The sequence below is a fragment of the Macrotis lagotis genome, chromosome 5 (assembly GCF_037893015.1).
Source record: "Macrotis lagotis isolate mMagLag1 chromosome 5, bilby.v1.9.chrom.fasta, whole genome shotgun sequence".
Taxonomy (NCBI): Eukaryota; Metazoa; Chordata; class Mammalia; order Peramelemorphia; family Peramelidae; genus Macrotis; species Macrotis lagotis.
The window spans coordinates 83,039,003-83,064,298 of NC_133662.1; the positions used below are offsets into that span (position 1 = coordinate 83,039,003).

Genomic DNA, 25,296 nt, shown 5'->3' on the forward strand with positions numbered 1-25,296 from the left:
TGCAGATTCAGAAGTGGAAGAAAAATCCTTCTAATGAATAAAGAATCTTTTAGAAATAATTAACAAAAGAAAAAGGATTTAACCAGCAAGAAACAGAAGGACAGGGCAGCTAGATGGTGCAGTGGATAGAGCACCGGGCCTGGAGTCAGGAGGACCTGAGTTCAAGTCTGGCCTCAGACACTTAATAATTACTTAGCTGTATGGCCTTGGGCAAGCCACTTAACCCCATTTGCCCTGCAAAAACCTCTATCCACTCTATCCACAGAAGGATATTGGGGCATGTGACTAAAGAGTCATGAGACCTGAATCTTATGGATCCAAAGAAGATTAAAAAAAATGGTCATCTCATTCAAACACTTCATTTTACAGAGGGGAAAACTGAGTCCCAAAGAGGTTAAATAACTTGCCCAAAGTCTTATACAGAAGTGGCCTAGTCAGGATTTGAATCCAGGTTCTCTAACTCCAGATGCAGTGAGTCGGAATCCCTCTTCACCATACCACACTGCTTGTCAACTTCTCCATGGATTATCTGGTATTTTTTTTTTTGCAAGGTAAGTGACTTATGTGACCTAAGTGTCTTGCCCAAGGTCACACAGGTAGTTAATTGTTAAGGGTCTGAGGCCACATTTGAACTTGGGCCTTCCTGATTCTGGGACCTGTACTCTGTAGTCTGATTTGAACTCAGATCTCCCTGATTCCAGTAGTTGCCTTTAAAGCATCCATGTTCTTTCAACTTAACACAGTGCTTCCTAGCTGCCCTGACAATCCTTATTAAGGAAGAGGAAGAAGGGGAAGAATTAAGAAATAATCTACCTCCTAACAAATAACTTACAATGGTTTTTGTAGGTCATTTCTTAGTCACTCTGGTAGTTACTCTGAGCTTAGGATGCTATGTAATGGTATCTCACCATTTGGTGACATGAAGAAAATAAATTCTTATGTATTTATATTTTGTGCTGTCTTTCCTCTTTGTATACTACTTTTTTTTTCTAGTTCAAAATTCAAGTCTCACTGAATCTTTTAGAACCTTTCAGTTTTAATTCACATATATCTTCCCAGGTTTCAGTTTAATTGTTTTTTTATTTCATAACTTCTTATGGTACAATAGTCTTCTATTACATTCATATAACAGAAATTAATGGGCATCTCTTTAGATCCTAGTTCTTTGCCTACCAAGTATTTCTGCACAAAAGGGTCCTTTTAACTCTTGCATCATCTTGGGGGACTCAGGATGCAAAATGAGACATAGAATTTTGGATTTGACCAATGTAGTTATTTGTTTTGACTATGAAAATTTGTTAAAATAATTTTTTCCTTTATTTTTTTTCTTTCTTTCTCAATGGGGGTGGAGTAGCCCCGTTAACTTTTGTTAATTAAAAAATAAAATTTAATTAAAACCAAAACAAAAAAACTCCAAACCTTCCTATTCTCTTTACATTCCAACTAATTAAAAAATAATCAAAAACCAAAACAACAGGAAGACTGAAAAAGATTGGGATTCATTTAGGAAAGGCACACTCACTAGACTGGCTAGATTTGGGTTGTCAATAGGAAACAAAGTGAAGGATCCAAGACTTCTGCCTCCAGTGCTTCAGAGCTTTCAAGAGCTGGAGAAAATTTCCCTTTACTCAGGGAAGAATATGAAGAAGCTGATGCTAACTGCATTATGGGTGTTACAAGTGTTCACTAATAAGCAGATTTCTGAGTCCTAATTCAGTGATATGACTTTTTCAAACCATTTCTCTGTGTAGGTTGGGATAGGAGGTCAACTTGAAAGACTGTTGCATCACTTATTTGGTTAAGTTGAAGATGCTTTAAAGTCAACTAGTGGCACAACTGGAAACAGGGGGATCTGAGTTCAAATCAGACCACAGCTGCTTACCAGCTGAATAACTACAGGTGCGTCACTTAACCTGTCTGCTTCAGTTTCATAACTGTAAAGAGGGGATAACAATGAGATCTGCCTCCTAGGGGTACTGTGCTCAGAACTGCCTGGTCCAAAGGTCCTATAGAAATGTCTATTCCTTTCCTTTCCCATACTAATATAGACAGTTTTTCAAATTCATGGCAAAACAAACTGGGATTGGGGCTGCTAGGTGAGGCAGTGGATAGAGCACCGGCCCTGGAGTCAGGAAATAAAATAAAAAAAGTAAACTGGGTCATTCATGTTGAAACACAACTGAGGCTATCAATAATGAATTTAAATATTACCCTGTCACTGTTATATTTTAGCAAGTTATCAAAAAGAATCAAAGAACTAAAGATGAAAGAAGCTAACAGCTGAAGAAAACTGAAGCCCAGGAAGGCTGAATGATTTGCTCAGGTGTCACACAGGTAGTAAGCAGATGAGGGAGTCTATGACCCAGATCCTCTTCTCTTCCTCTTCCTTCCTTCCTTTTTTTTTTTAAAGGTTTTTGCAAGGCAAATGGGGTTAAGTGGCTTGCCCAAGGCCACACAGCTAGGTAATTATTAAGTGTCTGAGACTGGATTTGAACTCAGGTACTCCTGATTCCAGGGCCGGTGCTCTATCCACTGTGCCATCTAGCTGCCCCCCCCCCCACTGTGCCACCTAGCCACCCCTCCAGATCTTTTTTCAACTGTTCTATACATCCGGTAAATGTGCTAGGGATGTGGCATGGACAAGAAATTATGACAACCAATCCTTTCCCCTCAAGGGACTTAGCATCTTACTGGGGAAATAAGGCACATTTCCCTCAAAAGGTAAATAGTAAAAGAATGAAAAATATAGACAAAATACAAAAAATGCAGCATGGCAGGAGTTTCCTATCTGATGAGCAGTCCTGACAAAGGCAATGATCAGAGTGAGAGAGAGAGCAAACAGTAGGTCACCATGGGCTGGAGTATCAAGATAGTTCAGGTGCAGAGATGATTTTGTTAGAGTGGCCACTAGGTGGCAGAGTTTGCCTCAGTTTCCTCATTTGTAACACCTTTCTAGGCTTGCTGTGATGGACAGATGCTTAATATGATGCCTAGCAAAGCAGGCACAAATATAATTGCTAACTAGCTATCATCATCATTTTCGTAGTCCATATTACCATCACCCCTTCCTAGTCTATCTTGTGAATTATCTTTTAAGTATGGACACTGAATGACAAGAGATGCCCTACTTGGGGTCTACTGTAATAATTCAGTCTAGTACTTGTGGCTCCACATAGACTCCCTTTGATAACAATGTTGAAACAAGTGGACTCAGTAGTCTTTGGCTCTCTAAATACTGATTTGGCCTTTAGAGTGGGTAGCTCCCATAGACATTCTATCTTAGGAATTGCTTGTCTTTATACGTTGTCATCGGAAAGCAAACGACCAGATCCTAATAAGTAAATTTCTGAGAGGGAGATTACTAAACCACATATGTCATTCACTTTTTGGTGTAAGGAAGTGATGTCCTTATCGTCAGAATTCTGCTTAAAAGGGGAAAAATCATATTTGAGGAAAAAGAAATAACTATACTATGGTTATAGCAAAATGAAGTGACTGGCAATATTGAATTTACTTCATTGACCCCTCTTAGAATCAAGATTTACCTCTAAGGGAAACTAAATCAAAATGAGCCAAAATTAGGTATAAACCCAAGGTAATGAGTAACAATAAGTCTGAGATTCTCATCACATCCAGGCAGGGGTGAGAGTTGTGCAATAGCTTCCAAGAAAATTTTGAAGACTTTGTTTACACAATCCAAAGTCACTAAAGAGAGGGCATGTTAGGAGACATGAGCACATGTTGCCCTCTTTTGGGCTTAGAGGGGAAAGGAATTGGATTCCTGGACAATGATGCTAAGATTTTAAAGGCCAGAAACAAATAGGAATTCCCTCAAACATCAACAAGGAGGCTACAACTTCAGTGACAAATTGACACAAATAAGGAAACTACTCAGTCAATAAAACTGGCCAGGGCATCTCTGAAAGAAATGAAGCCAGTACAGAAGTAAATCCTGCTGGCAGTAAAGTACAAGAAAATATGGGCCAAAATTCTATTGCTTTATTTGTTTGGGCTTTGATGAATCATCCATGGATTAGCTCAGTAGAATATAAATTCCTTGGGGCAGACTTTTTGGGGGGTGGTATTTGGATCCTTAAGATTCAAAGAGCCATGGGCATAGTGCTTAATAAATGTGCTCACCAAATAGAATTGAATCATTTCCATATTAGTAGTATAAGATGAGCTCATGAGAAGTCTACTGATTGCAGCCATGAAAACAAACTGAAAAACCTTTGGAATCTATTAACACTGCTGGATAAAGAGTTGGTATGAGTGAATGGGTGAACAAAAGAAGAAAACATACCAAGTCTGTACTTCTTGGAGAGCAGTAGTAAAATCTCACAGACTTATGGGACCCATGGGACTCAACTGAGCCTAGATTTGGTCTCTGAGACTGGCCAGAAGACTAGGTGGAGTCTCCTATCTAAGTCTAACTATTTTTTTCACACTCTTACTTTGGAGACTACTTATCCCTGTTTCCTGAAAAGTAAATGTTATTTTGGGATATGTATTTTTGAATAAAAATTTTCAATATTATTGTTTTTTCTGATAAATGACTGATAAAATTCCATAATAATAATGGATAAGGACAAAGATAGGGTTACCAAATATAGGATTAGAAAAGTTAGAAAGAGAGAAAAATTAGAGAAAGCTAGATGGAGGGATTTTCATTGTGGGTTCCCCCCCCCTGCTGTGGATCAGAAGTACAAGAAATGAGATGAGGAAGTTAATAGAGAATGTCAAGAAAATTCTCCCAAAAGGAAAGAGTAAACAACCCATTAATGAGGAAAAGCATAATTAAACCATGAACTAGAGAAGACATTTCAGCAATGCGATCAGGGCATTTCTCCATTTCTAATTTGTATCAGCAATACTGTTCATAGCTGTGATAAGAGAGAACCACTAGACACAATAGTTGCTTCAGAGGTCAATATGTCAAGAGTCCCCTCAGCTGTTTTGGAGAGATAGTACTAGCTCATAGCACTAGTCTGCATGAAAGGTCACACTGCAAATAGGGTTTATAAAGTTTCATGAGGCTTCAAGCACTACTTTCTAATGAAGGTATTTGCAAAAGACAATGGTGACAATTAACTCAATGCTGATCATTATCTATGTGCCCAGGTATCATTTACAAAGTTATCATCAAGTATCCTTTTCCCCAGACCCTTATGGCTTAAAAGTATTAAAATCCTTTTCATTTCTGAGGATGGTGGAAAATCTACCCTCCAGGACATCAAAATTTCAAATTAACTTGGCCACAAAAACACTTTAGGGCTTGAAATATGTGCTAGAAACCATAGATGTTAGTCCTGGGAATCTTAGGGTATGGAATGTCCTAAGGATAAAGCACGGTAAGAGTCATTTCCTAGAAAATAGAAGAAAGGTGTCCTAAGGCTATAGCAAGGTAAGGGTCAATTCACAGAAAACAGAAGAAAGGTTTCCTAACAATATAGCAAAGTAAGGATCATATGAAAATTTTCATATAGAAAATAGAAGGAAGGAAGCTTTATGAAAAAAAACTGGGATGCACACTAAACATTTTTTGATATATAATATAATATTTAATATTTTAGGAGAAAATAGCACTAACATCAATAATCCTGGAACCTATTCCTATTACATGAAATATATTCTTATTATTTGGGAAATGATGCACAAAGGCTTTATTTGCTTAGCCTGTTTTCATACCCTTGAGTACAATGAAAGCTTCCAAGGACTTTTAAAAGACAATTCTATCTATCTAGAGACTCTCAAGAGTTAGTAGTATTCAAAAAGAGGCAGTCTGCCACCAGAAGGACTGAAACCAGCAGTCCTTCACTGAACAGAAATTGGACTAAAGAGTCTTTTTCAGCCATAACAAGAATGTAAGCCTTCCTGAGGACAAGAGCTACTTTTGTATTGCCAGAACCAGAATGTAATAAATGTTTGCTGAATTGGTTTGTATAAGTCTATATGTCAATATGAGAGAGCCCTACTGGAATCCTGCCTAGTCAAGAAAATGTCAGTAAAGCCAGTAGTTTACCTCAGCCTACTTCTGGTGCTCCTCCTCTCTGGGTGTTTCTGCTGTCTTAGCTCTCTTTGAGTTCTGGAATGAATATTCTGGTTAAGTAGCTATTAAAGATCTTGGCTTTTAGGATTATGGTGATCTATCTCCTTATCTATCCTAAAGTGTGAAAACACATCTCTTTTGTTCTTAGTTCTGTTGACACACGTTTCAGTTTCTCTAAAGGAACCAAGAGATGACCAATTTGGATTGCATCAGTACAGGGGATTTCTGGGTGAAGAAACCCCCCTCTACCCATGCAGGAGGCACTTTTCCTGTCTTATAGTTTTAGAGAGTTTCTGAGGGCACTGAGAGGTTCAATGACTTGCCAGTATGTGTCAGAGGCAAGTCATGAATTCAGGTCTTTCTAACTCTCAGGCAGCCAGCTCTTTATCTCCATGTTGTATCTCCTAAGAGGAAACAAACAACAAAAAGGCCACAAAAGCACAGAAATAATGTTTTACACTATTCTGCCTGATGAGCAGGAAGCTGGATATTCTGGAGAAGAAACACCTGCTTGTCCCCTAAGGAATGATGAGAGCTATGGAAACTTTCAAGTGAGAGCTCACGCAATTAAAGGTCAGAGGAAGAAATAAAGAGTTGTGATAGAAGGGGAAGCCTTGCTGAGGTGTACCGAGGCAACTGTCTGTCAAACTCCTATCATCAATGGAGAAGTCTGCTGTTTTCTTAGAGCATGTATGTGAGGCATAGTGGAGAATGAGCTGAGACTGGTTAAAGGAAGTAAAAGCCAACAAAAATGGCTCTATTTTTAAAAAGTTATATCCTGGGAAAGAGGAGGAATAGAGAAAGAAACCTTGAGTCAGGGTGGATAGGCCAATAACAGTTAACTCAGAAAAGTAAGAAAGTAGAATTGTTGATGCTGTTTGCTCTGTCAAGAATGACCTTTGGAGTAGAAACAATAAAACAAAAATATCTAATGGGGCATGATATCCAAGGTTAAGTCAGGTGAAAATAAAAGACCATGTAATTACCCTTGATAAATTCAAGATGTCTGATTAAAAATGATATCTTTGAATATCAAAAGAACGGACAGATAAAATTATTATTGCCAATGACACCTGAAAGACTGTACACAAAGAGTATCATATAACTGAAGAGCAATTTTCCTGATTTTTTTTTAAAAAAGGCAAGAGATTATAATCTGCAAACTATAGACCAGTGTCCTTAATTCCTCGGAAAACTCAAGATCATATCATCTAGAAAAGGAAGCAGTGATTATTAAAACAATAACAACAACACAAGTTAGTATGGCTTCATCAAATACACATCATGCCAGACTAACTTATTTTCTCTTTTTAACAAGATCATTGAAAACTACCTAACTGTGGGTACAACCCAAGACTCTGACCTGGGGTCTCTCCTATTCTGTCTTTACATTCTATTATTTGGTGATTTCAACAGCTCTCATGTATTTAATTATCAGTCTCTATGTAGATAACTCCACAGACATCTCAGAATAGCTTCTGGCATATAGTAGGGGTTTAACAAATGCTTGGTAATCAAGAGATCAGAGGAATATCTTCATCATAGGTTACCTATATTTACTATTCTTAAGAAAAAGAGGGAGAGATTGTGGACTACATGATAATATAACTGGACAGATTTAAACTCGTGGAATAAAGAGTTAGACTCAAATAATAGCCTTCAATGGTTCAATGTCAATTCAGATGTCAACTCTATTGGAATTCCCTAGGGATCTGGGGTTGGTGCTGCACCATATAACACTTTTGTAAATGATTCTGATAAAGGCATGGGTGAGAGAAACTCATCAAATTTATAGGTAACACAACAAAGCCGGGAAAGACCTGAGAGCCAAAGACCCCCTCCTGGAGCAATGTGGGGAGCTAGTGAATTCCCCCTGAGGTCATTAAGAAGAAGCTGGAAGATTACTGGCTAGTTATGTTATATTGGAGATTTCTTCAGGGTAACATGACCACCAAGGCCATTTTAAACTCTAAAATTTTGTGATTTTGTCTACTTGGTTCTAAGCCTGCTTATTAGAAGTGATCTCTGAAGTGTAGTGACTATCTTACTTTTCTGTTTGTAACCCTAGTGCTGAACACAGAGCTTTACACACTAGTAAGCACTTAGAAATACTTTTTAAAATTTATTCATTTGTATCTCCTAATATAAATCTTGGTTCATAGTCAGAAGCACTGGCTTTCCTGGTACCAATTAAGCCCCCAAGTCCCCTCCCTTTGCCTTCACTGTTTTTAGTAGTAGTTAGGAAGAAACCAAGGAAAAGAGCATTTATTAAGAATCTACTAATATACCAGATACTATGCTAAGTACTTTGCAAATATCTTTTTACATTTGAACCTCACAAAATAATTCCATTTGAAATGGCCAATTGTGCAAAGTTTTAAAGGAAACAAGATCCTGGAAGGCAGAGGTGAGATGAGGATACATTTTGATCATTAATGGATCATGCAAAAATGTGGAAAGGAGAAAATGGAAAAATACTGCCTACAAAGAACAACAAAGAGGCAAGTCATTTTGGCCCAACTATGGAGAGTAAGAAGGTACAATTATGAAAACTCAGGCTGAGCGAGGCTAAGTGATTTGTGGAGGGTCACACACAGGTAGTGTGTATCTGAGAGTGGGTTTGAACTCAGGTAGTCCCAGTTCTAGACCTAGCACTCCATCAACTGGGCCTTCTCATAGACACTTTGGGCCATCTTTACCCGAGGGAGTTTGGAAGGGCATCAGTCTCCAAAAAAGAGACTATCTTTCCCTTTTTCAAATTCTGAACTGCCTTTTGGGTCATGCTCTAAGCCCCATTTGCCTATTTCAGTGTGAAGCTTTCATTACTAGTATTTTAAGGAAGGAGAGCAAACCTTCCTTCCCTTAATTTACTGGTCCAACTCCTCCCTGGTTCTACTTGATGACTCAAGTCACCCCAGGGGAGAGGTGTTGCTTCTTCTATAGTCCCTTAACTATGTGTTCATTTTCATGACATTTTAAACAGTCAGTGACATTATACAATGCATCATTCCCATCAACGTAAAAGGAGGTTGGTTTCTTGATATACTCGATGAAGCAAAGAAAGGTATGAGCAATAAACTCATGACAATGGGCTATTTTAACAGAGCTAACCCTACACTAGATTAGTTGTCACTGTTTGAAAGCATTACTTCAGGGATTCCCACAGAAAAATAGTATCATAGAATCACACAATGTCAGAGTTGGAAGGACTCTTGGCACCCATTCATGCACAAGAAAGAATCCTGACTACTACAAAAGAACAATGTGTTTGCTTGCTGACTTCTCACAAAGGGGAAATTTTTACCTCCCAAGGCAGACCATTCCACTTTTATGGCTCCAACTGTCAGAAGTTTTTCCTGATTTTAAGTCTGCCTTTGCCTCCTTTCAATTTCCACCTATTGATTCTAATTCTTCCTAATGGAGTAAAGTAGATCATGTCTAATCCCTTTAAAGATCATCCTCATGCCATCTCTGAGCCTTTTCTTCTCCACAATTAATCTTCTCAGTTCCTTCAAATGATCCTGATATGGCATAGTCTTGAATTCATGACAATTCTGGTTGTGCTCTTCTGGACATTCTCCATGTCTTTCCTAAAATAAAATGCCCAGAAACTGAACACTTTACTCCAGATGTGGTTTAATGTTCCAACATTTGGAAGTAGGAAGTAAGTCTCATTCAGAATGGAGTGAAATATTTCTGGAATTTTTTCAATAGAAAACTCATATACGAAATAGAAAATTGCATTTAAGATACCTAATTGTTCCAGTCTTCTCTCACCTAGGCTGATTTTCTTAGGGAGAAAAATTTACTTCAAATTTTATTCCTTATTTAATACACATATTAATGCATTTGCTTTCCAATAAATTCATAGTATACTCAAGGTACATATTCTGTCTCTCATACTTCCTACCTTTTGATCTTGGGCCTCCTTGGGCCTCAGTTTACACTCTGAATGACTGGAAGGACAATGGTGTCACCAAGATAAAATTTGAGAATTGGAAGGAATTGAAGGAACATACTGGGTTGAAGCACTGGCAGGACATGTTAATGGCTATCTACTTTGTTTTGGTGTACCCAGTGCGTATTCTGAAGTCTATTACTTCAAGTGCTAAATAAATGTTTGCTGGATTTACTGTCCAGCAGGCAATTTGAAAATCAGGGCTTAGATGATGAATGCCAGATATGTGGGTTGGGAATCACCTGCTTAGAAATAATAACTGAAATTACTGGAGTGGGTGATATTCTTTAAGGGAGGGTGATAAGAAAGAAGGCAAAGATGAAAACCTTAGGGAAAACTCAAGTGAGAGATAAAGATGAAATAGTAAGCAGATGAGAAGTAGTAGTCAGTTGTTTAGTTTTCAGAAATTATGGAAGTGTCTGGGACATAGGGAGCATTTAAAAACTGCCTGTGGACTAGGAGAGAGTTGTCAAAGAAGTCAAGTGAGAAGAAAATATCAAAAAAGAGGGAGGTACTAGATAGTGTTGAATGATTAAGGATAGGTTAAAGATGATGAAGACTGAGAAAATACCATTGGATTTGGCAAATAAGAGCTTATTTCTAGAAGAAAATAATCATGTTCTTATCTATCTCAACATGATCCTATAAAGACTGCTTATCATAAAGGATAAAAAGCCCTTAAGATCAGTGGTCCATAAAACACCTGTCTTGGCTTAACCTCAGTCTTCAGAAGTTGGAAACAGCAAAACAGAAATGCTTTATTTTATTGATGGTGAACCAGGTGGCACCAGAAATTCCTTCCAGATGGACTAGGGATTGAGTGGAGAACTCGAGTGATTAGTCCTTTTTACTCTGGCCTCCTTTCAATTCTAGTCTCTTATGCTGTAATCCAATGGGGACTCAATGCCTCCTCCTACACAATCTGCTCCAGATAGCCAGAAAAAAGTTATCTGATTGAACTTAAGGGATGGATGAATGCTGACTTATCTCTCTCCCTCTCTCTCCAAATGATATATCTATATATATATATATATACACACAAACACACATATACATACATACATAGATATATATGATTTCTATATATTTGTTTGGGGGTCATTTCACTGTCTGCAAAACATTCTGTAAAATACTTTATTCATAATCAGGAATTCTCCTCTCCTTTGAGATGACCTTGACTGGTTTATTTGCCAATCACTTGGAGTTAAATGCTTATTGTCTTAGGCCAAGTAAAAAATTTCAAATTTTGCTTAAGTATAAAGTATCTGTATTTTTTAAGTCAATAATGCCATAAGTCTCTTATTCAATTAACATTAAAAACCTCTTTAAAGACTTTATAATGAGGCTTATTGATAATTAAAAAAACTTCCAGTTCAAGTATAAGGATAATCCCAAAACATAAGAAGTTGCTTTTTATCTTTTTTTTAAACAATGATCTGACAGCTTATCCCACCTATTGATAGCCAATCCCTACAGCCCTTAGTCAATCCCTACAGTGTCTTATTTAAAACTACTTTCATAGAAAAAGAAACTGTAAAGAGAATTTTAGATTTGGTTTATCTGCATGGCTCCATTTTTTTTCAAGGCAACGGGGTTAAAGTGGCTTGCCCAAGGCCACACAGCTAGGTAATTATTAAGTGTCTGAGGCTAGATTTGAACTCAGGTACTCCTGACTCTAGGGCCGGTGCCACCTGGCTGCCCCATGGCTTCATTTTTAAAAGGACCCTTGCTTCTTCTTATTGAGCTGTGCTATAATTCACTCCAGTTTAGTCACTTAAAACCAATTTTCAACCTTTTAATTTTTTTTAACAAGGTATAAAAACAGGTAAGAACAGTATTAAAAGAATAAAAACCTAAGACTACATCATTTATTATTTTTCATGGAACTGATTTTTCTTTTCCAAATAAAATAAAAAAAATGATGAGCTGTCCCAATATAGTTTTCTGATTCATGAGTCTTATAGGAAAAAAAGCTTTTTTTCTCCCCCTCTTATCTCTCCTGTTGAGAAATACAGTCCATCAACATCATTTGAAAAGACCAGATCAAAAGGACAATAAGGAAGCACTGACTAATGGTAGGACAGTGGCACCTGTCCTGAAGGAAACCTTGGCTTTTGTTTGAGTTTGACCTCCCACTATGGCACCATGAGCCACCTGTATGGCCCAGCTTGTGCTTCACCTACCCTGTCTGTGAAATGGGGATAAGTGAAATTGGAATGGGGAAGGACTCTGACTAATTCAAAGAAAAGGACTGCATTAATGAACAAGGGATTCTTATGATCATCTTCCTAGGTGGGAAAAGCAGCCTCTTTCATGTGCTTTCTACCTTTCAAGTAGGAGAGAAAACTATGGAATTAAACTACAGATTTTCCTTTTGTGTCTGTGAAGCCATCATAGAGATCACTGAATGCCAAACTGGAAAGAACCATCTGAGTCACTGAGTCTGATATCAAGATGAGAAATCAAGGATCAGAGTGATATGTAACATTTTAACATGGCAACTTCCCCCATACTGGCTTTGATGTATTGTGGGTCAATATAAGAAATTAAATGGGAACTTTTGGAGAGTTTTGTGGAAGATGCAGAGGCCATGCAAAAGCCAGCAGATAGAACAGAAAAAACTTAGAAAATCAGGAAAATATATGTATTGTATAATATTAATATATTTTATCATACTAAAAACATACCCGATTTTTACAATTAGGTACTATAAACACTCTATAAAAGAAAAAAATTCACACTTCTTAGTATGAAGTGAGGGTCAAAACATTTTATGTGTATTTTCTAGATTGCAGGGGCACCACACCCTAAAGCAGCATTATTTTTTTACTATCTGCTGCAGCTTCCTTTATCCTTCACTAACAAATAAACCCATTCTATAGAAAACAAAAGGGGGAAAAAGGATGGATGGCTTACCCTAAGTTCAAAATGGAAGTCAGTGCAGAAGATGCTAGCTACCATTCCAGTTTTTAATTCAAGGGATGGACCATTCTTGTTTCCGTTTTCATTGTTATCATGGGCAATGGCAAATGAAATGGTCTAATGCTGATTTAAGCACTGTGCCATCTGTGCTTTGTGAGTGATCTGAGAAGTGATCAACACCTCAAAATCCCCATATGCTAATCTGGCAGTGATTGCCCCAGAGCTAGAGGTAGACCAGGCAGAATTTCATGGCCACTTGCCTCTTAGCAAACCATGCTATGGAAATGTACTTGCAATAGACTGACTGGGAAGCAATGTAGGATATGTGAATCAGAAGTAAATGTGAGGGTTTTCTAGGTTTATATCTTTCTCTTCTTAAGTTCCAAGTTTTTCATAAATATAATTCCCATCTGTTAAAAAAAAATAAGGGGGCGGTGGTGGTAGTGTTTGCACACTGATTCTATCAATTAGTGAGGAAGGTTTTCCTTAAGCATGAGCCTGGCTTAGTTTGGTTCTCTTTGATGTCCTTGTGTTGTCTTGAAAAGCACCGGGACATAATGACTGCAGGCTTAAAAATGACATCAGCAATGACTCAGGATAAGCTTCTGCTGGGAAGAGGAGTGTTTCCAGGATTTCAGATTGCGAGGCCATGAAGTAAGCGTCCTGTCTTTGGAGAACTATGTGTCATCCCTGGCAGCAGAACAAGGCGTTCACGACTGACTGCCAAACACAGAGGAGGCGGAGAAATCTAGCAATGCCTGCCCTGGTCATATCCAGTTTCCATGGTACACCCAAACATACTTTTCCACACCAATGCATAGAGCAATGAGAAAAGGAAATCATGTCACAGATGTACCCAGGCTGTAGGTCATTAAGAACTGAGTTTTTTGGGGGGGAGGTGGGTGGGGGAATAATGCCAATTTCCCAGCATTAGTTCTGAATATGGTACTTTATGACTAGAGAAAAAAAATCTTATATTCTTTGCTTAAAACCAAAACCAAAAACAATACCCGAAAACAACCTCTTCCCCTTTAACACATCAATTTGACCATTGTGTTAAATTTTAAGGGAGTCCAAACAATGATTCCTTAAGTTAATCAGCCTAACAATTTTTAGGTACTCTCAGGTTTCTAATTCCATTTTAATACATTAATGCTGGGAAATCAGAAACATTACTTCATTATTTCATCAGGTAATTTGGCAGAAGTATATAAAAGATTTCAACACACAAGAATATAGGGACCCCTTTTTTGTCGGTGAGGTTTTACAGGTGAAGTTCTTCTACCTTGTTTCCTGGTAGTATATTAATGGCATCAAGAATCAACAGGAATTTTCTTTTTGATGGTGAGATCCTCCAGGTTTAACTGCTTGTAGGTGACTACTCTGTAGTAACTGCATCAAGATCTGGAATACTACAGAAGCTCCTAAATGATATTTATAATCACTCAAAAGAATTTGGTTTAACTATCCATGCCAAGTGGATAGAGTATGCCTATTTGTCCATACCTTTGGATGAAGCACCCATGGACAGGCACTGAAAAAAGTCAGTGAACTGGGCCCAGAATTGAAGAGCAATTCAGATTATCTTTAGAAAACTGCATAACATTTTCAATGACTTCAAGATTTTCTTTGAAATATTCATCATTTTAATATCAATAAGCTTTTAGTGATTTATATCTATAAATCATGAAATACCAATCTCCAAAGTCCTGAAAGGTAACTGAAAGGTACAAAGCTAGTGATAGTAGGCTGAAAGTTATTACAAGTGAGAAGAGTTCGTAAGTAAGAAAACCAGTGTAGAGCTTGTTGTTGGAGAAATGTATGACTAGAAAAAAAAATTTATCAGTCACAGCATGAGAGCAAGGGCTAACTGACCGACAGTGTACGAGTCCCACTGGTATCTATGTAATGTCAAAAAAATAACTCAAAGAAGGACCCCAACAGGTTAGGTGAATTCTCTGTGGTGGATTTTATGGAAGCACATGGAAAAGAGTCACAAAGAATGGGCAGGCATGGATGCTTTATTATTTGCATCACTGGAAATGGCACTCATATCAAAGAGATCACAGAACTGTTGAAGTATCAAGCAAGAAAATATTTCATAGAAACTTAAAGAGAAGCTGGAAACTGTTTAGAGGATCTCTATGTCTCATCCACACAAGATGGATCTGATTTCATCAGTGCATGCATTCTTTCCAACAGGGCAGGGCACATGCCTCTTTACCTTCTGGGATTTTTAGAGTCTTATGTGTTTGACTCATGTGGACACAACCATGTTTTTGGGTAGCCTTCAAGGAAACATCTTACTCTAAAGAATCAAATGCTTTATTAAAATAAGTAAACAGTTGTAAGCTGTCTATTCCCTTCAACTCCTTTCTCTGAGAATACCCTCCACCAATTCAGTGACTATCAAATAAAGATTTAAGGAGGAGTATAATGGGGGTCTGGTCCATTGAGCATGTTCAGTTGGCCCAGCCATGTGGAAGCTTTGCAGAGCTTCCTCTAGAATTGTATACAGGCACCTTACCCTCAACTTTAGAGCATTATCAGGTCGAGTTTTGACATTTTCCTGTCAACTTACTATGTGGTAATGAGAGTGCCTTTATGGTTGCCAAGCTGGAGCCCAGGATGTATAAAAGACTCCAACGGAAGAACTCACTATCTCTTTTCCCTGGTCACAACTGAGGCAAGAGTAGCTATAATTCTCTGGATGGGGATGGAGATTCCTGGCATGACTGTTAAAAGCCTCTTCTCCTCAGTAGGACAGTCGTATGGCCTCAAACACATTTCTCCTGCCTATGTTGCAGCTATTCATCCATCCCTGATTCAAGTAAGTGAATGTTAAAAAAAATGTCAACCTTGAATGCTTCCAAAAGTCAAAAATTTAATAGAAAGACCAGCAACAGAAGGTCCAAAGCAGAGTCTGCCATAGGCACAGCAGCTGAGCATGTTCATCTAGTATAACTCAAATGAGTGACCTGCTTGGCCCAGTCCAGCAATGGATAGATTCATCAACCCAAGTCTTTCAAGTAAGGGAGCAGTATATTCATTGGTTATGTGACACTGGGAAGTTTACTTGGTCGGTTAGCCACCACTTCAAGTTTGAGCCCAATCTTTAGAAGAGAGTATATAATGATATGAGGAGATTTTAGGTCTTGCTATATACTCTTAGTAAAAATCCTTTTGTTAAAAACTAACTGATGTTGACAGGTTATCAATGACATCAAAGGAGATACCATTGGGTAAATTGATATTGGGGATAGTGGCTTGAGAATTATATACCATTAGAACCCACTTTAATGGGTTAGAAAAAATTGTAAGTAAATTCATATGGAGAAATAAAAAGTTGAGAATTTCCAGGGGTTTAATGAAAAAAAGTACAAAACAAGGTGGCTTAGCCCTACTAGATCTAAAATTATTTTATAAAGCATCAGTCATCAAAACTGTTTGGTATTGGCTAAGAAATAGAGTAGTGGATCAGTGGAATAGACTAGGTGCAATAGCAGGAAATGATTATAGTAATCTGCTGTTTGATAAAACCCAAAGAGTCCAGCTATTAGGATAAAATTTCTCTCTTTGATAAAAACTGCTGGGAAAATTGGAAGTTAGTATGGAAGAAACTTAGATTAGACCAACACCTTACACCCTATACCAAGATAAGATCAAAATGGATATAGCATTTAGATATATAAAAAACAATATTATAAGCAAACTAGATCAAGGAATAGTTTACCTGTCAGATCTATGGAAAGGGGACCAGTTTATGACCAAGAAAGAGATGGAGAACATCATTAAAAACAAACTAGATAATTTCTATTACATTAAATTAAAAAGCTTTTGCACAGAGAAAACCACTGTAACCAAGATCAAAAGAAATGTAGTAAACTGGGAAACAATTTTTACAACTAGTATTTCTTACAAAGGATTCATTTCTAAAATATACAGAGAATTAAGTCAAATTAAAAAAAAAAACCCAAGCCATTTCCCAATTGACAAATGGTCAAGGGATATGAAAAGGGAACTTACAGATGAGGAAATCAGAGATCCATAGTCATGTGAAAAATTACTCTAAATCACTACTTATTAGAGAAATGCAAATTAAAGCATCTATGAGGTACCCCCTCACACCTCTCAGACTTGCCAATATGACCAGAAAGGACAATGATCAATGTTGGAAGGGATGTAGGAAATCTGGGACACTAATACTTTGTTGGTGGAGCTGTGAACTCATCCAACCTTTCAGGACAACAACTTGGAATTACACCCAAAGGGCAACAAAAATGTGCATACCCTTTGATCCAGCTATACCACTACTGAGTCTATACCCTGAAGAGATTATGAAAAAGGGTAAAAACATCACTTGTACAAAAATATTCATAGCACCTCTGTTTGTGCTGGCAAAGAATTGGAAATCGAGGGGATGTACATAAATTGGGGAATGGCTTAATAAACTGTGGTATATGTATATCATAGAACACTATTGTTCTAGTAGAAACCAGGAGGGATTTGCATGAACTGATGCTGAGTGAGATGAGCAGAACCAGAAGAACACTGCACACCCTTAACAGCAATGTGGGGGTGATGATCAACCTTAATGGACTTGCTCATTCCATCAGTGCAACAACTGGGCACAATTTGGGGGTATCTGCAATGGAGAATACCAGCTGTATCCAGAGAAAGAATTGTGGACTTTGAACAAAGACCAAAGACTATTACCTTTGATTAAAAAAAAAACACCTTATTTAATTTTGCTCTCTTACACTTTATTTTTTCTTCCTTAAGGAAATGATTCCTCTCTCATCACATTCAACTTAGATCAATGTATACCATGGAAACAATGTAAAGACTAACAGACTGCTTTCTGTGGGGGGTGGGGAGAAGGAAGCAAGATTAGGGGAAAATTTTTAAAATTCTAAATAATAATAATAATAATAATAATAATAATAATAATAATAATCCAATATGCCAGTGCTAGTGTGGGTCAGGATAATAATCTCTACAGCTCATATATATATATATATATACATATAAATTTATATACATATATACATATGTGCAGTAGAAGAAAAAGCAGACATATGGCTGGTAACTGTGAATATCTTTTTTCATTTCCTTTGTGAATATATGTGTTAAATATTCACATTATAATCATTCAATAAACACCTTCCTATAGTAAATGGATGAATTTTTTTTTTAAATCAAACCAAAAATCAGTCAGTTCCATTCAACAATTTCAATGAAGTTCTTTTGTGTATGAGGGCAATCCCAGACATGAGAGACACAAAAATTTTAATATGGAATCTCTAAGTGTTTTATATCCTATCTTTTTAGAAGAAAATGGTGGAAATTTTAGAATTACTTAAGTACGTTACGTGTGGGAGTACATTTCTTGATACTAGTGAAATATAAAATTGTGTAAGTAGGGTCTACAAAAACCATCTGTTGTGAGTATTGTAGATTAGATTGTTGCATTAGGATGGAGGTAGAACTTAATGCCTTAGGAAGTCCCTTTGAGGATTTCATGTTTTCATGAAAGAACAAATGATCAAAACAGCACCAGCCATCAGATTAAATGTTTAACTGTACTGGAATGGGTTTAAGTCAATGAAAAGCTTATAAAAATGGGAGGGGGGTGAAGCTCCAGTGAAAAAAGGATTGAGAGGATTTGAATTACCAAGTCTACAAGAGAAGCTAAAGTCAAAGGCTGGATAAACCACTCTCTTCAAGTAGAGGAAAGGATAACCATTAAAGTCTTGTGAGTCTATGCAATGTCTTTGAACAATTATAGGTTCTTTTGCCATGGGGATAACCACTAAAAAATACATAGATATTTTAAACCACTGTGAGTATTTTATGTAACATATAACACATGTTATGTAACATATGTAATACCCAGACTTTTTGTATAACATACAAAGTGCTTATAAAGATGATCTCATTGGGTCCTTACAAAAGTCGTAAGACTTATAATATTATTTCTATTTTACAGCTGAAAAAACAGATTTGGAGTGACTGGACTAAGTTAAACAGATAGTAAGTAGCAGAGGATCAAGTCCTTAAAATAAGTGCTACTTCAGTAAGAAAGGAAATAAGAATTTATTAAGCACAGGTTGGGTCAGTCAGGTGGTGCAATGGCTAGAGTACCAGGCTTGAAGTCAGGAAGATCCGAGTTAAAAATCTGGTCTCAAATACTTACTAGCTCAGTGACAAGGGGCAAATCACTTAACCCCTCTTTTCCTCAGTTCCTCATCTGTAAAATGGGGACACAACTAGAGAGGAAATGACCAAACTACCAGAGTATCATTAGAACCGAATGACTGAACAACAACAAAATGTGGCAGATCCTGGGGCTAGGTGATTTACAAATATCTGATCTTTACAATTTGTTATTATTCCCAATTTATATTTGAAGAAAATTGTGGAAGACAAACATCAAAAGACACAGGATCACATAGCTAATAAATACCTGGGGTGAAATTTGAACTCAGAACTTCCTGTCTAATGCTTCATCTACTGTACCACTGTGCCTCTAGATTTAAATTGATCAACGAGGAACAATGATAGTGGCTCAAACATATATATATAAAATGCTTTAAGGATCAAAGGACTTATATTCATTATCTCATTTGGTTCTTGCAACCACTCTGAGCTAAGCACTACAGGAATAGTCTCCCATTTTTCAGATGGGGGGAAAATGAAGCTGGAAGAGTTTGCTTGAATTAACTGTGGTCTTTCACAAAACTGGCAAGTGGAAGAGGTAAGATGCGAACCTACATCTCTCCTGAAGCCCAGTGTTCTTTCCACTATGCTCCCTCTCCAAGTATTGTCAAGGAATTTATAATCTAATTGAGGTGAGAGGACTGACACATGAAATTGATACAAAACAATGTAATACTGAGCCACAGTGATACAGACTCTAAAAAAACAGTAGGAGCTCAGAGCAGACTGGGCAAGGGCACAATTCCAAAGCTAACTCACAGGCAGGAAAGTCAACTGAACAACAGGGTGACAGAATATTATCATAATCTGCCCTCCAAATTTTGATCCTGACTGTTGCAGGTCTAAATTGTAATTTTTATTCTGACTTTCTAGAAAAGGATCTAGCAGTAAGCTTTTGGGATTAGTATTTTTCTCTACTTGAAAAAACATTATTAGCTTGCCTTCTTCCTTAATAACTATTCCATAAAAGGAAATACAAGTATAAAAGAATAGAGTATTGGCCATTAGTTGGGAGACCTGGGTGCTAGTTCTAGTTTTATTAACTATTTTATGTTTCAATGGCAATTCTTTGCAATGATGATGTTGGTTCTCTGCAGAAAAAAAAAGTACAACTTGTCCTGTATCGGTCAATCAATCAATTAGCATGTATTAAATGTCTTCTGTGTGTCAGTTCCTAGGCACTGAGGATATAAAGACATAAACAGTCTCTGCCCTTGACAAACTTCCTTTTTATAAGGTGAAGGGGAGGAATATACATAACACACACATATTAAGTGCAAGTAACTTTTCAGTGGGAAAATGAATAGTGGAGAAGACATGAATAGCTAAAAGAGATCATGTAGATGGTGTTTAACTTAATCTTTGAAGGAAATCAGGAATTTTAAGAGGCAGAAGTTAGGAACTGTTACAGTGAAAATAATGAGAGAAAAGATTTTTTTTGGGAAATGAATCTGGAGAGATTTAAATGAATGGATAACATCAATTCATAGGATAGGTAGGTTGAAGGAAGGAATTCATTTTTGTTAAAATCAACAAAACAGGGGGCGGTAGGTGGCACAGTGGATAGAGCACTAGCCCTGGAGTCAGTAGTACTTGAGTTCAAATCTGACCTCAGACACTTAATAATTACCTAGATGTGTGGCTGTGGGCAAGCCACTTAACCCCTTTGCCTTGCAAAAACCTAAAAAACCCCAAAATAATGGGCACAATGTAGACAACTGATTCATAGACTCACAAATAAAACAAATTCCTGGACACTAAGGCATAAATGGATTTATTTGCAGGAAGACTATTTCAGGAAACCAAACAAAGAGAGTAAAGAAGAACAAAAGTAAACAAGCCAGACTACTAATTGCCAGAGTCACAAAGTTGTTAAAGAAAGGGAAGAGGAATCAGGATCACAACAAGGGTGCCTGTGGAAAGCCCTGGAAGTCGCCCTATATTCCTTGTTCCCCCACCTCTCCCAAAGGTAAGGCTGATACTCCTGGGTTAATTCAGGAATGAATACCTCCAACTGCCATTGTTTCCAGGTTTCTGTCATTACAGAAAATCCTAGCTTCAAGAGAGCCTATAAAAATCATCCTGCTACCCTACACTGGGCAGGAAGAGAATAGGGTTTACTCATCACCACGGTGACATACCAGACACCAGCACACTTTATCTGGCATATGGAGAGAATGAAATGTCAAAAGGCTTTATTATTGCACATGACCAGATAATTAGGCAATTAGCACTATTAACTGGTAGGGCACAATCATACATGCATCTATCTATCTGCAGGGAGGCATATCTTCCCCCTCTGCCTTCTAAATGAAGTCTCTCAAGTATTTGTTCTAATGCTGTTTTAATGCTTAATCTCCACTTCCCCAAAAGGTTACACACACACACACACACACACACACACACAATCAGTGGAATCCAAGTTTTAGTTGGTCAAGCTAGAAGGCTGCTCCACAAAGACACATTTATTTCTAGGTGTCATCCCATCCCTTATCTTAATATTAATGTTTACTGTGGTATACTGCATTCTTGCACCCACATCACTCACAAGATCAGAACAATCCTAGAGACACAGGCTCTGGAGGGGCCTAAGTGGAGGCACCAGGAGAGGGAGCACAAGCACATAACATATTTTTATATCTGGGTCATGGAGAAAGTGAGAGGAAGAGAATGTGCAAGGCAGAGGAGCAAATTGCTTCAATTTATATGCATCTGGTGGACTTTTTTTTTAATTGGCAATTTGGAATCCACATTTTTTTTAACCACATGGACTCAATTTTTATGCAGTTTAAATTAAGCTCCAAACCTGGATAGCCATTTTATTTATATTACAGATTGTCTGGGAGGAGAGCATTATTTCATAAATTGCCAAACTTGTCAGTGATGAATTATGTTTTATGGTCTGCCATCTTTTCCCTATTCTCTTTAATGTGCCTTCACCACTGGGTGGCACGGTCACAACAATGCAGGAGTAAAAATAGAAAGCGTAAGGCACAAGGACATAATCTCACTTCAGAGACTAACAGATCAAATTTAGCATTATAGTACTTAGCAGGATTAGGTTTATAGCCTGAGAAGTGATTTGTGTTATTTAGTATGAGACAGTGAAACCAAAGAACAATCATCCTGGTTCTTTCCAGCCAAGTCAATGATTCTATCAGTCTGTGGGCAGGTGAAGTTCTACCAAGTTACAGTCTCTTTGACAGTCTAACCTACAGCTAGAAAGGTACCAAAAGTCAAACAAATAGCTTATAAAAAGGATCTTGAGGATAGGTTTTTTTTTTTACTTTATCTTTTTTATCTCCTTCACTGCTTAACAGAAGGTACTGAACATAATCGATGCTGAATAAATTTTTGTTGAATGAATGAATGAATGAATGCATTGAGATGGCAGAAAATGAAAAAGGTGTCAAACAAGAGTTTGCTGCAAATATGAATTGAGAATTAACATTTTATGAGTAAAAATGATGAAAAGGCTTCACGTTTTCTATTTTCATTACTATTTTTTTCCTCATCAGACTGTAGGATCACAGGATCATTATGGATCTAAAAATAAAGAGACTTAGCCTAACTTCTTTATTTTACCAGTGGAGAAACAGACACAGAGGGAAATGGAGGCTTGGTCAGGGTGATAAGATTCACCTAGCTCCTCTGACTGATTCTATGGGGGCTAAGCTGCTTCTTATAAGCTCCTTGTGAGCAAGGACTATCTTGTTCCTTTTGCTGGCACCTTCAGACCTCAGCACAATATTCTGCACACCATGGGGCTCAGCTCCTGACTCTACCACCTATAATCCAGATGACATGTACAAACTGCTTAACTTTTCTAGGATTCTGTTTCTTCAGCTATAAAATGAGAGAATTGATGATCTCTTTTTGTGCAGCTGTTTCAGTTTTCTGTGACTCTTTGTGAGCCATTCAGAGTCTTTCTTGGCAAAGATATTAGAGTGATTTTCCATTTCCTTCTCCAGCCCATTTTACAGATGAGGAAACTGAGGCAAACAGGGTTAAGTGATTTGCTCAGGGTCACACAGCTGGGAAGTGTCTGAGACTGGACTGAACTCAGGAAGATGTCTTCCCGATTCTAGGTCTGGCCCTCTATCTACTATGATACCTAGCTGCACCTAGATAATCTCTAGTAGTGTCCTTTCTAGTTTTAAAACTACAATCCTAAATATTTGTTGAATTTTATTTTATGAACCTATTTCTTTGCTGGGAGTAGTCTGCATTCCATTTGTTCAATTAAAGCAAATTACTTGTGATGAGTTGCTGATGACTATAGTGTGTGGTTGGGTTAAGAGTTCTGTGTAACCTGGGTACCAGCCCCAATTCTGACACTGACTTGCTCTGTGGTCTTGCAACACTTTTCTCAAAGTTTCAGTTTTCTCATCTGTACAATGAGATGGTTGGTCAAGATGACTGAGTGTACTTTCAGCTTTATCATTTTATGATTCAAATGCAACACACACAAAAAGCATCTTTCAAAATCCTCTCTATATTCTAAACACCAAGCCTAGTATGAAGGTTTCATTGAAAAGTCTCTCATGGCAGCCTCTTGAAGGAAACTGAGTCAAAGTTGAGATATAGGAACTCGACCTATCATCAAGAACTAGCCTTTGCTCAAAGAAGTGTGGAACACATGTGATCAAATACAGTAGGTGACCTACTATAAATAAACTTGGGAATAAGATTGTAGAGTAGCTAGATCAGCTTCTGTGCTGTTCCAATTTGTTTATACTATAGATGCTAAGAATTTAGTAGTTAATTGTGTGTGCCCATTAAGATGCACGAACACTACAATTTTTCCCATATCAGAGATCACTCATGAAAAGTAAGTGGACACATCAAAATTCAATGTTGCTTTTAGGATCAGTTCTTCAAGGTTGAAAGAGTCAGTCTTGAGTGTCCCTTCAAAACAGTTCTCTTACACTTGAAATTTCAAGTGGGGAAACTGGAGTGGATGTATGTTTTTCTGCAATAACAATATACACACACATGAAACAGAGTAGCACATATTTATATAGTGCCTTTTAAAGCTAACTAAATATAGTCTTTTAACTAAGAGTTTTTAAAAAATTCAAGCAAACACACAGGTGTTGTTGGACTCTATAAAGGTGGGTTTCAGGGGAATGACACTTTAGAATTATTCCACAGCAAGGCTAAAATAATCTCCTCTATCTGAACAGAAGAATTGAACAAGTGGAAGTCACTTAGTTGAGAGCAAAATGAGACTGATGATTCTGTTGTTAATATGCAGTGCTTGGAATTTAAGGATTCCATTTTTTTCTTTTTTATTGTTGAAATTTGCTTTTTCCAATCCAACTTCAACAACTTATTTCGTTTCTTTCTATATAGTTTCCTCTCTCTCATTCTATTCAAAATTCTTTTGCTGAAGTATAGTTTCTCTTTTCCTCATTCTTCACAGTCTCATTAATCCTCTTTAAGTTTTTGAATACATTCTTCCCTAACTTCTTATACTAACATGAAATTTTCTATGCAAGGCTTCCTTCCATTAACAATTGTTTGAATTTCATTTGCATTCTTTCCTTCACAAAGCCCATATCTTTCTGTGCTCTTTCCTCTTTGGGCTTCAGTCTTTTATTGAACCACTTGGTCAAGCCTATGGCACCTTCTCCATTGTGGAAAGATTTCTTGTTTGTTTTTTTTAGTTTTTTTTTTTGTAAGGAAAACAGGGTTAAGTGGCTTGCCCAAGGCCATACAGCTAGGTAATTATTAAGTGTCTGAGGCTGGATTTGAACCCAGGTACTCCTGACTCCAGGGCCGGTGCACCACCTATCTGCCCCGTGGAAGGATTTCTTTATGCGGTGCCCACTATTTGCTAGGTATTGTACTGGGGAAAGAGATGAAAGGGAAGCAAGCACTATCCTGGAAGAGTCTATAATCTAGTTGACATATTTTGTCAACCAGTTTCAGCAGCTTACACTTTAGAGAATTTCCTTGAGCACTGAGAGGTTAAGTGTTTTGTCAATGGTTAAGACAGTTGGTGGTTGTCAGATGTAGCACCTGAACCTAGACTTTCTTGACTGAAAAGCCAATTCTCCATTAAATCAGCCATAGTGCCTCTCAGAAAGGTCTTGGTCTTAGAGAATGGTTACATTACTAGGTTATTTGATGAAGGCTTCCTCTT

At 37.4% G+C, this 25,296-nt stretch overlaps 1 protein-coding gene across 7 annotated transcripts in view; it reads right to left on the reverse strand.

Annotated features, from left to right (window-relative positions):
- Nucleotides 1-25,296, reverse strand: part of BACH2 (BTB domain and CNC homolog 2) — a 408,794-nt gene that overhangs the window by 26,071 nt on the left and 357,427 nt on the right. The window lies entirely within an intron of this gene.